This window comes from Saimiri boliviensis, chromosome 9 (genome assembly GCF_048565385.1).
Source record: "Saimiri boliviensis isolate mSaiBol1 chromosome 9, mSaiBol1.pri, whole genome shotgun sequence".
Classification (NCBI taxonomy): domain Eukaryota; kingdom Metazoa; phylum Chordata; class Mammalia; order Primates; family Cebidae; genus Saimiri; species Saimiri boliviensis.
In genome coordinates, this window is record NC_133457.1 from 10153451 (window position 1) to 10169307 (window position 15857).

Sequence of the window (15857 nt, forward strand, 5' to 3'; positions counted from 1 at the left end):
TTCTCAAGCATGGCTGGATATCAAATTGCCAGTGTAACTTTTTAAACTGCTAGCTGTCTAAACCCCACTTCTCATCCCAATCAGAATCTCCAGGCACAGGGCCCCACAGTCTACTTCCATAAATACCGTCCAGCCAGGCTTGAGAAACACTGGTTTAATGATAGCAAAAAAAACCTTTCTTTGAGGCTTTCAAAACATTTTTCTTGCTTAGACATTTCTTTACTCCTGCTGTAGCCAGAACCATTGCTGTGACAGATTTAATATGTTCCCAGAAACTCTGAATTTTGTGCAATGCCATCTCTGACAGGGACAACGTGACGTACAATGTCTGAGATTACTAGGTGGACTTCACTTCTGGGGATGAGAAGCCAGAGAGGTCCAAGGCACACTGACAAAGTTGAAGTTTTCTCCAAGTGCGTTTGATCACCTTGATAAAAATAGTGAGACATAAATGCTGAAGCAGGGTTATACCACCTGGTCTGAAGAGATGAGGGAAGAAGGTTTTGGAGAATTCAGCACTTAAGAATCTTGAACCACTGGAGTACACTACTGGGTAGTAAGAGTTTGGCTATGCTGAACGGCAAAGGTTCTAGCTGGCCAGTCCAAAAACACTGAGTCTTTAGGTCAAATTTGAGAGATGACAGGGCCAGTGGGAGTCCTAACTTCTTGACTCTGGAATTACAGACAGAAGAATATTTGGACAGTTCTTAAGATCCCCAAGGCAGGTTATTTTACAACCTCTCCAGCTTATGCCTAAATTTGTGCTGTGACGGTTAACTCCCCACATGTTTTCCCACATGCTTCTTTCTGAGCTTGCCTGTGTAGTTCTACAACAGATTGTTACGTTTTCAGAAGCAGGGACCACTTCTACCACTTCTCTGGCCAAGAGTCTGGCACCGCGCCACTCAGACACACATGCCCAACCCTTTAGATTAATGTCTAAAGAGAACAGTGTTCTCTTCCATAGCCATTCCGTCTCCGCTTCTGGTTCCACACTCCAGTCACTAAGTTGGCATCATCGCTGCTCCATAGTCCAAGAGTGGGTAATATGGGGATTAAACACACCGTCCCTCAGCTGGTGCCCAAACTGTAAGCGTCACCAGGACACTCCATGCAGGCAGTCGAAGGAACGCCTCCCATCAGTGGAAGGACAAGAAAGGTCATGAAACTTTCAAATAGCGTGGAGCTGGGGCTACAGTCATCACTTTCGGACAGATGCAATTCAAAGCGTGATCCTCCGACCAGAAGCGTCGTCATCGCCACCCGGGGGCTTATTAGAAATGCAGGATGTCAGGTCCTCACCCCAGATTTTCTGGCTCAGAATCTGCATTTTAACAAGACAGTCAAGTGATTCTTATTTATATTAGAATTTGAGAAGGCAATTGATCTGGTAATTGATCAACTAAGTGCTACTCAGCGCCGAAAACAGAGACTCAACCCTTCAAGCCCGCCTCGCACCGGCTCTGCCAGGTAGCAACCGAAGCCCCAGGGACATCGGAGCCGGCGCTGCCGAGGGCAATTTGGTGATTGGCTGGCCTGACCACGTGACCGGCGATGGTCCTTCCGTGCGACCGGATTGGCTGTCGCGGACGCTGACGGACAAGGCCGGGGCGGGCCAGAGCCCGGTCGGAGGGGCGCGCGCGTGGGCTGGAGGGGCTAAGGCGCGAGTGCGCGAGAGCGCGTGCGCGAGCGGTGGGGCTTTCTCCGGAGCCGTCGGAGGGAGCCGGAGCGCTTCTCCCGAGGTAAGCGGCGCTGCGGGGCGGCCCCGGTCCCTCCCAGGCTGGGTCCCTGCTGGCGGGTTAGGCAGGGCTGGGCGGGGCGCGGGGAGGTGTGGGGTCAGCTTGCCCCGGGAGCCCAGCTTCGGGGAGGATGCAGTCCCGGTTGCCTTGGTTTCCCTTTTCCTATCTTCTCAGGCACCTTCCCATCCTCCCCACTGCGGTGACGGGTCTGCCCGCGGGGAGTTGCCCACCTGGCAGCCCTGCCTCCGCCTTTGTTTCCCTCCCGGAGGGATGCTGGCATGAGCCCCCTCCCCAGGTGGAGGGTGCGGATGGTGGGGCGCGGGCGTCCGGGGCGCCGAACCTGGGCTGGGGCCGAGGAGAAGGTGGCTTTCCTGCAGGGGGACCTGTCACAGGGGAGAAGGCAGAAAACGAAATGTAGTGTCACTTCGGCCAGCCCGTGGGACTCGAACTAATCCGGCGGCCGCGAGCGAAGCCGAATTCCTGGCGCAGCTGTGCGAAGAGCCCTTCTGCCCAGGTGCGGGCGGCCTCGCCGGGGCGAAGCCCCCGTGCTGCCCGGGAGCTTGCTCTGCCCGCTGGACCTGCCGGCCTTCACCCGAGAGTTTCAGCGAAATTGAACGCCTGGAGCCTGCTGGAGGAATCCAGAGATGCGTTCAGAGGCTTTTTTTTTTTTTTTTTAAAGCAGTTGGGCACCAGTGGAGCCGGTCTAAATGAGGCTACAAAACGGGGTTTCAGATACAGCGTAACTGATGACTGATAAATGATGAGGAGGGAAATGCCTGCAGTGAACTGCAGACCAGACCATCACACCAAGATTCTTCCTCAAGAAGATAACGTTTTTTTTTTTTTTTTTGGAGGAAGGGTTGTAGTTTCTGTAATCAGGTTTTTTCTGGGGCTAACCAGGAGGGTAATTATTTTCAGCATGTTACTGGGTTGTAGGGAGAGGAAAGGCAGGGTCTAGACTAAACCTACTCAGCCCTCCTTAATTATTTGAAAAGTGTGTGCTTGATTAAGACCATTTGGCTGCCAAAAGAGGTTTGTGTGGGCATTGGGGGAGAGGGATTGTTGCCTTTAAACCATACTTTAAAAAGGAGAAGGTGTGTCCAGGAACTTAAGAGCAGATTAAGCTGTGCAAGGTATTCCCTGCCTCTCCTCCATTTCCCCAGACGGCTCGTAGGCAAACACAAAAAGTCCCTTCAGTTTTCCACTGGTTAACTAACTTCTTGATTTGTTGGGTATACCTGGTAATCTACTCAGTAAGAAATGGTTCAACCAACTCATTATGAAAATTTTTCTGTGTTCTGGAGTTTCATTCGTTCAAAACTCTGGTATGAGATAGACAAGGGTCTCTCTGCCTTGTCCCTTGAAGACATCCTGATACCTTCAAAGCCCGTTGTAAACCTTACATTCCTGTACAACACCATGTTTCTCTAGGAAACTACCTGATTTCAAACGTCTAAAACACACCCCGTGCCTGTGAAATGCCTACACTTGCTAAGAAATGAGTTTACTAGGCAAGGTAATTTTTTTTAAGAGGGAACACCTAAATTGGTTAGGGGGATCAAATTCAGGTTTATCGGCCACAGCAAATCAACTTTTGTTGGTTTTCTGATATGAAAGTAAAAGAACAAGTTGCTGCAAAGCTCATTCAGAATATCACAAATGACCTAAGTAAAGTGAAATATACGTTGTCACCTGACAGACTGTCACACAAACCAAATTAGTGGGAATAATTTAAAACTTTATCACAGTTTTTTGTTTTGTTTTGTTTTGTTTTGTTTGGAGACAGTCTTGCTCTGTCACCCAGGCTTGAGTGCAGTGGTGCGATCTTGGCTCACTGCAACCTCCGCCTATCAGATTGAAGCGATTCTCCTGCCTCAGCCTCCTGAATAGCTGGGACTACAGGCATGTGCCACTATGACTGGGTAATTTTTGCATTTTTCAGTAGAGACAGGGTTTCGCCATATTGGCCAGGCTGGTCATAAACTCTTGACCTTGTGATCCGTCCGACTCGGCCTCCCAAATGCTGAGTTTACAGGTGTGAGCCACCGTGCCAGCCCATATTACACACGCATACACAAGGGCATGGAGTAGAGGGGAGAAAAGAATTCTGAGAGTGAGGTAGGTGGCATAGTTTGAAACGGTATACACTTTTATTTTCAGAGGAAAGAAACTCATCTTTGTTCTGTAAACTACACAAAGGATATGCAATGTTTGGCCTGTGGAAGGGAGGCAGGGATTTTGAAAAGGTTGGGAAACACTGATTCAGTTATGCAAGGGACAACAAAAAGATTGACAGGCTTAGTCCATCTAGCAACGTACTTCAGTGACCTATAGAACAAGGTTTTATTCTCTGATTCAATAAAAGCCCACTAGCGTTGCTTTCAAAGCAACAACGAAATCATTTCCTTTCTGTTGTTTCTGTCCCCTGGGTCAGGGATGGGAAGGATAGACAGTGAATGAGAGAGATTAGAGTCCGACCTGCATGCCTAAGCAGTAATGTCCTTTGAGGAGGATCTGTGTCACATTGTGTAAGTATAAGAGCCTTCATATTGAGAAGGATCTGAGCACCTTAGGACACATACTGTAAGATACAGCTGGATAACAGTGCCACAGGTGGGGGCACTGGGGGAGATCATCTGATAGGAAAGCATTGGGGAAAGAGGAGAGCTGAGAGCTAGGAAGTGTTCGAATCAGTGAGGCTCTGCCGCCTGCTTTTGGATCCTTAAGGAGGCATTTCCAGGCAGAGCTGCCTAGTATTGGCTAGCATGGCTGGCTTTATATCGCTTCCAGAGGACCTGTCATTCACACGATGAAGGCTCCTGTGGTAGTTACATGTCTCAGGTTGTAAGCATCAGTTATGCTTGTAATGTGCTTGAGAGAAGAGGGGCTCACAAAGACCTAAATCTAGGCTGCAATTCCTTCAGGTTCTTGTCACCCCCTAGACTCCCGGAAAACAAGCTGTAACCTCCTCACCAGTAGATGGCACTGCTGCCTGTGGGAATTCCCGGAGGAGCGGAGCTATGGAGCTGGAAAACCAGCAGTATGTAGCCTCTAGTCCGAAGATTTTGAAAGACCATGTCAGCCCTCAAAATCTCAAAGAAAATAGTTCTGAAAGACGTAACTGTTTACCTGAGGTAGGAATAATGTGTGTCGTGGGGATTGAGGAATGGATGTGATTACATGGTGCATGTGTGTGTCTGAAGGGAGAAGGCAGAGAGTAAACTGACAAGCATCATAGCATAGGCTTTAAAAGCACTCGCCATACATACTGTTGGTTGATTAAACATAACCATGACTTGACCACAGTTTCCAACGACTTCATCGTTTGTAATTATTTGCATGTAAAGCTAGTTTATACACTGTGGAAATGTGCATGTGACTTTTAAACCTGAACAGTAGCTGGTAGGTACCTGCTCTGAAGATGGCAGCGAGAGTATTAGTAAAAATAATGCGGATAAAGTAGTCACTGTATTTCAGGGCTGTCCACAGAAAATAGGTCAAAGTAATAATGCTGAATTAGTTTCTTCCAAAACTTGAAAATTTCTAACCAGTGTTTTTAGATTTTTTTAGTTAATGCGGATCTTTCAATATTATATTAGTAACCCCAAACTTGTGCTTTGGTATTACTGATATCGTTAGTTAGGGTTAATTCATCCATCCACCTCTTTTGAAATAGCTATTCTTTGTTCTTTAGCTGTTAGTTACTATTCGTTGAGATGGGAAGATTATAGTATATAATGAGGGCCCCAGCTTTGACCCTGCCCGAGGTATAGGATGCTGCCTGTAGGTGCCATTACCCCAGTCACCTGCTTTGTGTAGTTCCCATCCTATGGCTTAGCTTATTTGTGGTTTCTTTCTATCTCTCCAAGTGAGCTTGTCTTTACTACCAATGATGAATACTAAAATCCTCTTTGTGCTAGATAGCAGTAGGCCCAACAGTCCATTAATGCTACCTCATTATGTGACTAAAAGTAAATCTATTCACCTTTCTGAACCTTACTTTCTCACCTAATTCACTGAGATTGATGAGATGGTGGATGTCTCTTAAAGTCTCTTCCAAGTCTAAAGTTCTATGGTTAGGCAATTCTGATAAGGTATGTCTGAAGACTCCAAAAATTATTTAGAAAATATTTTCATACTGTGAGCTTAAGGCAAAAAGAAGTCTGGTTAAGGTTTCCTCCTAGAGAAATGGTTGTGCATTATCTTAGCATCCTAACAGTTCAAAGTAGGAAGAAACCCTTCAAGACGATTTAACTTATCCTTCCCAATTTGTAGACAGTTCCATTCAGAGTTGAGTGACTTTAGTAAAGTAACAGAGCCAGTTAGTGTCGGAGAACTAGTTAGCGGACCGGGATGCAAGCTAGAACTCAATATAGTTTTCCCTTCTCCAATGCTGCTCTATTTCATCTGCCGTCAGGCCACAGAATATGCTGTGTCTACAGGGCTGGGGCCAAGAAAATTTTCTGAGTAATTCCTTAATGTAGTGCTTTAAAGCAACAGCATGAATAGCTATGAGTTTTGGCAGAAATTCAAGGTCAGGCTTCTCTTGGCAGTTCATTCTTTTCTTCACTGATTGATTGCGAGCAGGATTCTTTACTATGCATCTTTAGGCTTTTAAAACTTTTCTGTATATGCTGTTTCTTGTACGAAAAAACTTTCATCATCCTAGAAGAGTCATTCCCCAATTAGTTGTTCCTATGTTGGGTCCCTGGACTCCCCAAGATCTCTCTGGATAGGAGAATCTTTCATATAATTCACTTCCTTTGTAATCTTCTGTATTTTATCTTACACATTTCATGCATTCTGAGAGGGGGTTCTTTGGCTTCAGCAGACTACAAAAGAGGTCTGTGGCATGTGCACACACGCACACACACACACACACACACACACACAAATAGGGTAAGAATTTTGAGGTCATGTCTGAGGAGCTAAAAGACATTAGGGTGGAAGAGTCTTGAGGGTAAGGTATGGGGTAAATTTACTGAAGTTCGTAGGAACATTTTTACCTTGTAAAAAATTGCTCACTAAATGGAGATGCTAATAATAGTCTTTTACCCATCTTAAATTAATAATGGATATGCAAGTATTGATTTCCATTCTCATTTCTTCCCCAATAAGTACTCTTTTCTAATTTTACCAAAACACTTTCAAATTCATGTTGCTTTGTTGGTGATGACATGCATACTAAGAGTCACCCTACTCCCTCAGTCTGACTTGATTTCCAGATGTTCATTTCCTTTCAAATTCATGACTTGGAGTTTTTAACTTTTGAGGTACTACATCTCATGTTCAACTCTAGGCTCCTAGAACCCACCATGATCTCAGAGATGCAAAATAATTTACATGCTAGGGATTTTAGGAAATCCTTATGTTTCTTTATTTGTACCCAGGGTTTACTACAGAAATTGCTGCTCCGCATTGGCTAATTATTATTCTTTTTTATTTGCAATCCCAAATTCTCTGTTTTCCTAATGGTTTCCAAATAAGAGTGACTGGGAGTTTGTATATATTGGAAATAAAAATCCCTGTTTAAAAAAATGCAACATTTTTAAAGTTGGAAGAACATTTGCTTGAAAATCTCTTGCTTTGTGTCCTGTGACACCTTGTCTACTTTTGGTACTGTGGTGACCCATGTTGGTGAATTTACATGCTGTCACCTTTTTGACTATGTACCTTTTTGGCCAGAGTAATATTCTTGCTTTAGTAGAAGAATAAAAATTACCTTTTCTTCTTTAGATGGTTATAATTGGGTTTATGTAATAACCTAATTTATTATGTAATGTGAAGTTTCTGCATTCTAATCAAGCACATTGCTGAGTTACTGTGAGATTTTGGGGCCATGATTGACTTCTCTGAGCTTGTTTCCTTGTTTGGAAAATAAGGGGAGAAAGTAGTGACTACTTAAATTGTTTCCTGTTCCAAAACCCTGGACTCTTAAGAAATTGTACCTGGTACCCAGACTAGACATATCCTAAAAATACTGCCTAATTTGGAATTTATTTATAATCAGTTAGTGACAGGATAATCTTTGTATCTGCAAATCACTTTATGGTTTTCAAAAATATTCTCTAATCCTTTATCTATTTTCTACTCAAAATGCCAAAGGATAGCAGCATCAGTATTATGTGGGAGCTGGTTAGAAGTGCAGACTCTCTGGCCATGACCTACCAAATCCAAACCTGCATTTTATCAAGATGCGTAGAGGATGCACATGCACCTTAAAGTCCAAGAAGTTGGTGGCTTGTGCATGTAAAATTGGTGTTTTGGGAGGCTGAGACAGGAGGATTGCTTGAGGTCAGGAGTCAGAGACCACCCTGGACAACATAGTAAGACTCCATCCCTACATAAATTTAAGAAAAAATGAGCTGGGTATGGTGGCACATATATATGTCCCTAACTACTCAGGAGGCTGAGGTAGGAGGATCACTTGAGCTGAGGAGTTTTAAATCTGCAGTGAGCTGTAATCACACAGCATATTCTAGCCTGAGCATGAGAGTGAGACTCTGTCTCTTAAAAAAATTCTGAAATGCTGCTTTGTTTCATTTTGAGTCTTACATTGGCCCTATAAGAGAGGAAAGGTATTTTACAGTTGAGAAAACTGAAACTCAGAGTAGTTAAGTAACGAAGTCAAAGTTACTGTGCTAGTGTCTCATTCAGAATCCTCTACTCTAAGCTTAATGCTGCCTTCATGATTGGGCTGGAGTCACTTTGGTACAATAGGGTCTGGTCACTGCCCTGCAGCCCATAAGGTTAAATGTGACTGTGTAATTGAGTTTTAGCCAACCAACAGAATGTGGTGGAAGTGGAAAAGTATTGCAATCCACTTCTAGGAAAAAACAGCACAGAGAATGTTCATGCAAGCTTCTCCGTACTGTTTTCTATTCTTAGCTGACTGGAATGGAGAGGACCCATAGAGCAACCTTGGAAATGATGTTTTAAACATGGCAGAACTTTTGTCATCCTGGGTACCTGGATCAATATATTAGGCCCACCCCACTGACATGTTCCCCTGTCCAGTATGCATACATGAAACAGAAATAAACTTTTATTGAGCTTAAGCTATTACACATGTTTGGGTTTATGTGGTAAGCACGTAGTCTACTCTCATATTCACTTCAGCAGTGGCTTAGGACTTGAAGTTGTGGATCCTTTGGCCTAATGCATTTTTTTCATTTTCATCTTTGCCAGCTGGTGATAGATTGGTGGTCATCCAACATGCAGAAATGAATGAGCAGTGAAAAGCAGCAGAGCTGATGGGTCATGAGGATGTAAGTGCGTTTGAAGGCTTCTACACCCTCTACTCCAGGGTAAGGCAAAGGCATTCTCTGCCATTGTTTTTCTTGCTTTTCCAATTCTTAGAGGCTCTTGTGTCATCTGTCTCTTGGAGTCAGTGCAATGTGATGCCCTGTCTGTGAAAAGCTTCTAAAACCTTTATGGATTCAACTCATAGATATTATGCAAATCGGCAATTATGAAGAGAAAACCATGACCAAGGTGATGGAATGGAATTTGTGCATGGAAATATTTCAAAATAGGAATTTTTAATGAGTTCATATAGTGTGTGTTTTATATGAGAGGAGCTCTGTAGAGAAGGGAACTGGACTTGATTATCATTTTCTTATAGCTGTTTCATATGTTACCTCTGGAAGCTCTTATTTCCCTCACTTACAATCTTCCTTCTTCCTTGATTACTTTGCTTAACTTTTCCTTCATTAATCACTTTTTAAAGATTTGGTGGGTAATAGCACTAGCAAAGCACATGGTTTTGCCTGTTCCATTTTATTTTACCTAGCATTACTGGAAGTCACATGCCCATTCATGCCTCATCTATTTGCAGCCCCTAGTACAATGCGTGTGGGCACTGGGAACATTATAACCAAAACTGGCTTTGAATTTTCACCGGTGCTGCAGATTTTTGAGACCAGAAGGAGAAATTCTCTGTTTGGTGTGGAAAGGACATCACATGCTTTCTGAGCTCTCCAACTTCTAGAGCTTAAACTAAAACCAGACTCCTTGAAGAGAAAATAATGATTCATATAAATCTAAGAAAAGCTAAGGATGGTTAGGAACAAGGTATAGGAGGTTAGAGAAACATACTCAGCTGAAAACTAAAGGGTTGTTTTAAGCAGCTTGGCTCAGTACTGCTGAACCTTTGCTAAATAGTGCCCCATTATCTAGGCTCAGACAGAGGGCATCCAGAAAAGGCTGATAGCCTTAGGTGCCTCATGTGGTTCAGTAATGAGTACAATTTACTGAACAAAATAGACAATTAGAGGAGGAGATCTCTGGAGATTCCAATAAACGTACATCATTATTGCTCTAAAGTGATGGACATGCTTGGGGATAAAGCAAAGAAAGGGCAGCTGCAAAGTGCATCAGAGGAAGAGTTCAGGTGAGCAGCCAGATGCAGACTATAGCTCAGCACCTGGAGGCTGCTAAGAAAAGGAGCTGGGCTTTGCTAGGTTTTCTCATTAAAAGAAAGGAGCTGGGCTTTGCTAACTTTGTTCGGTTTCCTCTGTGTCTCCTGTATATCCTCTATTTTAAAAGTAAAAAGTATAGCATGTCAGAAATAGCACTTGGGTGGCATGTTTCTGTGTAAATACATTGTAAAGGGAGCCATTCTTTATTAGGGGCCAAATAATGTAATGCTAGAGATGCCAGTGGACCAGAGTTAGTTTCTCAACCTTGCACTATTAACACTTTGAGCCAGGCAATTCTCATGTGGATTGTCCTGTGCAGTTTAGGATGTTCAGCAGTGCCTTTGAACTCTACCCATGAAATGCCAGTATCTCCCTCCATGATTGTGACCATCAAAAATGTCTCCAGGCATTGCCAAATGTCCCCTGGAGAGCAGAATTGCCCCTGGTTGAGAAACACTACTGAAGGAATATAGTGATTTTGCTCTGAATTTCTCTGGTATCATTTTTTAATCATTTAACTTCATTTTGCTTCACTTTTCCTATCTGCAAAATATACACACATAAATAGCTAAATAGTTAATGTACATAGTACTGTGTGACTATCTGGAGGCACTGTCTATTCTAAGAAGCAATACTTGTCTCCCCAAATTTCGAGGACCCAAGGATAATTCTTAATTATTGTGATGGCACTACCTGAGGAACTGTAGGAGTTTGAAGAAGGGTGAAGGTCTGTGATATAGGAAATAATGAACAGTGCTGGATTCTGAGTTTATTCAAAGGCTTCATATTCTGGTTCCTTGTGATAATATATTCTGGATAAAGACTTTCCTTTGCAAAGTTAAAGGAAAGAGTGGATGAGGCAGAAAGAAGGCTGTTCAAAAGAGCAATCAAGGAAATTGCATTTGACAAGGTGATCTCCTAATGTTAAAGTGACTCATATATAGAGCAAAGGACGTAAAGAAATAGGCTTCAAAGGAAAACTATCTTCCCATGTGACTGCTGGTCCAGATCAGTTTTTGCAGGCAGTGCAATAAGGACCAGATAGTGTTTGGAGTAATTGATGTCTATTTTAGAAACTTTTACATTTCGATTTCTTCTCTTCTTTAGGAATATGGAAAGGGTTTATCTTTAATATGTGCCCTTTGAGTTATAAATATAAATAAAATGTTTTAATATGACATGTTCTTTTGATACTTCTAGTACTATGTGTTGGAATGGTCAAAGAGGCTACTCTGACCTGAAGTAATCTACATTATTTTAATAGAAAGGCTCAGTTTAACTCTAAAACAAGGTTAGTGCACACATTAGATGTAAACTGTCCTGGCAGGTTTGCATTCCCCCTTGCCATGTTTCTGGTCTCTGTGATTATTAGACTTGCTTACAAAGTTTACAACAAATGCATTCTATCTTGGATCTACCATGTAGAAAGCCATCATGGATAGTTTGCCTTGTTTATTTGCATTCTTCATACATTTTTAGTCCTAGATATTAAGCAAAACTTACAAGAATGTTTAAGAAAGATTCCATGTACCTTGAAGAAAGAGACACATTGGTGTAGAAGAGAGGTGAAAAGTTAAAGCGGCTCCTCTTTGGTAGGAGTAGCTGATGTTTGAATGTTTAAGTTTTTATTCTAGTACTACTCAAAACGTGGGCTGTGAACCAGCAGCATGAAAATCATTTATACTTGTTAGAAATGTACAGACCTATTAAATCAGAATTTCTGGGAGTGGGTATAATAATCTGTATTTTAACAAGACGCCCAGTGATCCTGATGGATGCTAAGGTTTGAGAAGCATTTTTCTATTTGTGGTTTCTGATGTAGTGACTTCTTACAAATGGTATCTGTGTGTGTGTTTGGTTAGGAGGGCACTGAGAAAGTATTTTTCAAGATGGTCAAAACATATATAAGATTTTCTTATGATAACCTCTTGGATCATTTTCTCAAAGGATGCCTTAAGCCTTTTCCTGCATTGTCTAATACAGTAGCCACTAGCCATATGTGTCTTTTATTTAAATTGATTAAAATTAAATTGAAATTCAGTTCTTCATTGCACTGGCCACATTTCAAGTGCTCTGTAGCCACACATGGTTAGTGCCTACCATGTTGGACTCTGCAGATACGGAGCATGTCTATCATCAGAGAAATCTGTTGGACAGCACTGCTTTAGCTTGTGAAGACCCCCATTGGTCAGAAACTTACATTTAAAGTGACAGTATGCTCTTGTTATAACAACACCTCAACTTATTTAAAACAGAATTGAATTTTGGGCTTCTCCATCCTGGGAAACTTTCAGTCTGTGAGTGTATCTTGCTGTGGTATCTGTCTGCTACAAAAAGTGCCATGGGCCTATCTCTGACATAATCAAATCCATAGCCTCTGAAATATTTGCCCTTTAGTCCAAGGCTGCTGAGCTGTCTCTTTCCATTTGGTCTCTATGCCCTGACCCTTTGTGGTAAGGCTTGTTTGTGCGAGATGTCTCTTTTGATACTGCCTAGAGCTTTACAAAGAGTCTGGAAGAGGTGGCAAGAGAATTTTCACCTCCCCTTCTTCCAATTCCCAGCTTGGCTCACAGAAGTGTTTCATAAGAGGGTATTAATACACAAACATCACTGCTGAGGAGTTATCCCCAGAAGAATTAGTCTCTAAAGCAAATTTTCCAACAGACATATTACAGCATAGATTTAGTAATTAGACCATTTGGCAACATGGAAGAATTTTCAGTTGATATTATGTATTATTATCTATATTAGTTGCTCAGAAATTGTCATAATTAGAAAAAGTGAAAAGATGTGGAAATATAGATACACTATTTTAAAAAGATATAATTTAAAGTTACCTGAGCCCAAGATTGTTGTGGATAGGAGAGGGAATGGGAATAAGGCGTTTGTGGCAATAAGCAGTATTGCTGAAATTGAGGGGAAGGAGGTGGATAGAGCCTGGATTTGATCCTTGAATAGTCTTAACTCTGCTGTTTTACTTTTTGATGGATGCATGGCTTGTTTGTTCCCTCCCTCCCTCTCTCCTTCTCTTCCTTTCCTCCCTCCTTCCTTTCCTTCCCTCCCCCATCTCTCTCTTTCTTTCTTTAAAAATACTTTATTCACTTATTTATTTGAACAGTTTCAAATTCAAGCAAAATTGATAGGAAGATACAGATTTCCCACATATCTCCTACTCTTCCTACTCCCTGTACATACGTAGCCTCCCCACATTGTCAGCATCACCCACCAGAATGGCACACTTGTTAGAACTGATGAACCTATATTGACACATCATAATCACCCAAAGTTTATAGTTTACTTCAGGATATATTCTTGATGTTGTACATTCTTTGGTTTTAGACCAATGTATAATCACATATATTCATCATTATAGTATACGGGTATTTTCACTGCCCTAAAAATCATTCATGTTCTGTCTTTTCATATCACCCTCCCCTTTGCCCTTCATTAGACCCCAGGAACCACTGATTTTTTTTTTTTTTTTTACTATCTCCATAGTTTTGCCTTCTCCAGAATGTCATGTAGTTGGAATCATGTAAGATGTTGCCTTTTTAGATTGGCTTCTTTTACTTAATAATCAACATTTAAGTTTCCTCCATGTCTTTCATGGTTTGATAGCTAATTTCCTTTTAGCACTGAACAATATTCCATTATCTGCATATACCATAGTTTATCCGTTCACCTACTGAAGGACATCTTGGTTGCTTCCGTGTTTTGTCAATCATGAATAAAGCTGATATAAACATCTGTGTGCATGGTTTTTTGTGTGGACATAAATTTTTAACTCCTGAGAACATTCCAAGGACCATGATTGCTGCCTCATATGGTAAGAGTATGTTTTATTTTGTAATAAACTGCCAAATTGTCTTTCAAAATGACTAACATTTTGCATTCCCACCAGAAATTAATGAGAATTCTTGTTGTACCACATCCTTATAAGCATTCGGTATTATCAGTGTTTCAGGTTTTGGCCATTTGGATAAATATATAATGATAGCTCAGTGTTGTGTTGTTTTAATTTGCATTTCCCTCTTGATATGTGATGTAGAACGTCTTTTGATATGCCTGCTTGCCATCTGTATGTCTTCTTTGATGAGGTATCTGTTAAGGTCTTCGGACTATCTTTTACTCAGGTTATTTTTGTATTGTTGACTTTTAAGTTTTTAAATATTTTGGATAATAGTCCTTTGTCAAATATGTCTTTTGAAAATATTTTTTCCCAATCTGTGGAATGTCTTCTCATTCTCTTGACCTGATTTTCCAGAGGACAGACATTTTGAATTACATAAAGAAGCTCAGCTTATAAACTCTTTCTTTCATAGATCATGCCTTTGGTCTTGTATCTAAAAAGTCATTGCCATACCCAACGTCATTTAGGTTTTTGTCATGTTATCTTCTATGAGTTTTATAGTTTTGTCTTTTACATTTAGGCCTGTGATCAATTTTGAGTTAATTTTTGTAAAGAGTGTAAGGTCTGTCTCTAGATTAATTTTTTTTTGCATTGAATGTCCAATTTTACCAGCATCCTTTGTTACTTTGGTGTATTGCCTTTATTTCTTTGTCAAAGATCAGCTATCTTGATGTAGGTATATTTCCAGGGTCTCTATTCTGTTATATTGGTCTATAGGTCTATTATTTTACCAATACCATACCGTCTTGATGATGGCACTTTATAGTAAGTCTTGAGGTCAGGTAGTATCAGTCTTTCAACTCCGTTCTGCTTTAATATTGTGTTGGCTATTCTAGGTCTTTTGCCTTTCCATATACACATTAGAATCAATTTCTTGGTAGCCACAAAATAACTTCCTGGGATTTTGATTGGGATTTTGTTGATTGTATAGATTGAATTGAGAAGAACTGACATCTTTACAATATTGAGTCTGTCAATGATCATGAAATGTCTAGTTAGTTCTTCTTTGAGTTCTTTCATCAAGTTTTGTAGCTTTCCTCATACAGATCTTTACACATTTTGTTAGATTTATACCTAAGTATTTCATTTGTGAGATACTAACGTAAGTGGTATTGTGTTTTTTATTTCAAATTTCATTTGTTTATGGCTGATATGTAGGAAAACAGTTGACTTTGGATGTTATTCTAGTATCTTGCAACCTTGTTATAATGGCTTTACTAGTTTCAGAAGGTTTTTTCCGTTGATTCTTTCCGATTTTCTACATAGCTGATCATATCATCTGAACAAATATACTTTTATTTCTTCCTTCCCAATCTGCATTCCTTTTATTTTGTTTTATTTTATTGTTTTATTGCATTACCTGGGACGTCTAGTATGATGTTTGAAAAGAAAAAGTAGTGACAGGGCACTTCCTTGCTTTGTTCCTGAACTTAGTAGGAAAACTTCGAGTTTCTCACCATTTAGTGTGATGTTGACTATAGATATTTTAAAATGTTCTTTTCTCTTTAGTTTGCCTTTCTCACCCATTTTTTTCTGCTCTAAATGTTGGAGGGGGCTCATTTCTTTTAAGAGAGGTGCTATTGCCATTTTGAGAGAATGAGTCATTGTTATGTAGAATTTTCCTGTCTATTATAGGATGTTTGGCCTCTCTGGTCACAAAATGCCCTTATTATTCTAACCAAGCCATTGTGTTAACCAAGATGTCCCCCTACATTTCCAAATACCCTGTGATTGCGAATCACTGACTGCTAGAGAGATGAGTTTGGTGGGTTTTTTGTTTGTTTCTTT

At 41.0% G+C, this 15857-nt stretch overlaps 1 protein-coding gene across 4 annotated transcripts in view; it reads left to right on the top strand.

The window, feature by feature from the left end:
* The first annotated feature begins 1610 nt into the window (after positions 1-1610).
* TMEM108 (transmembrane protein 108) overlaps positions 1611-15857 on the top strand; it is a 332433-nt gene continuing 318186 nt past the window's right edge. For 3 of the 4 annotated variants that reach the window (XM_010335802.2, XM_003925070.4, XM_010335799.3), the window contains exons 1-2: positions 1611-1742; positions 8928-9046. The gene's annotated coding sequence lies outside the window, so the exon portion shown is untranslated. Of the gene's footprint in view, positions 1743-4663; positions 4874-8927; positions 9047-15857 lie in introns of all 4 variants that reach the window. The other variant, XM_074405463.1, reaches the window with a different exon arrangement.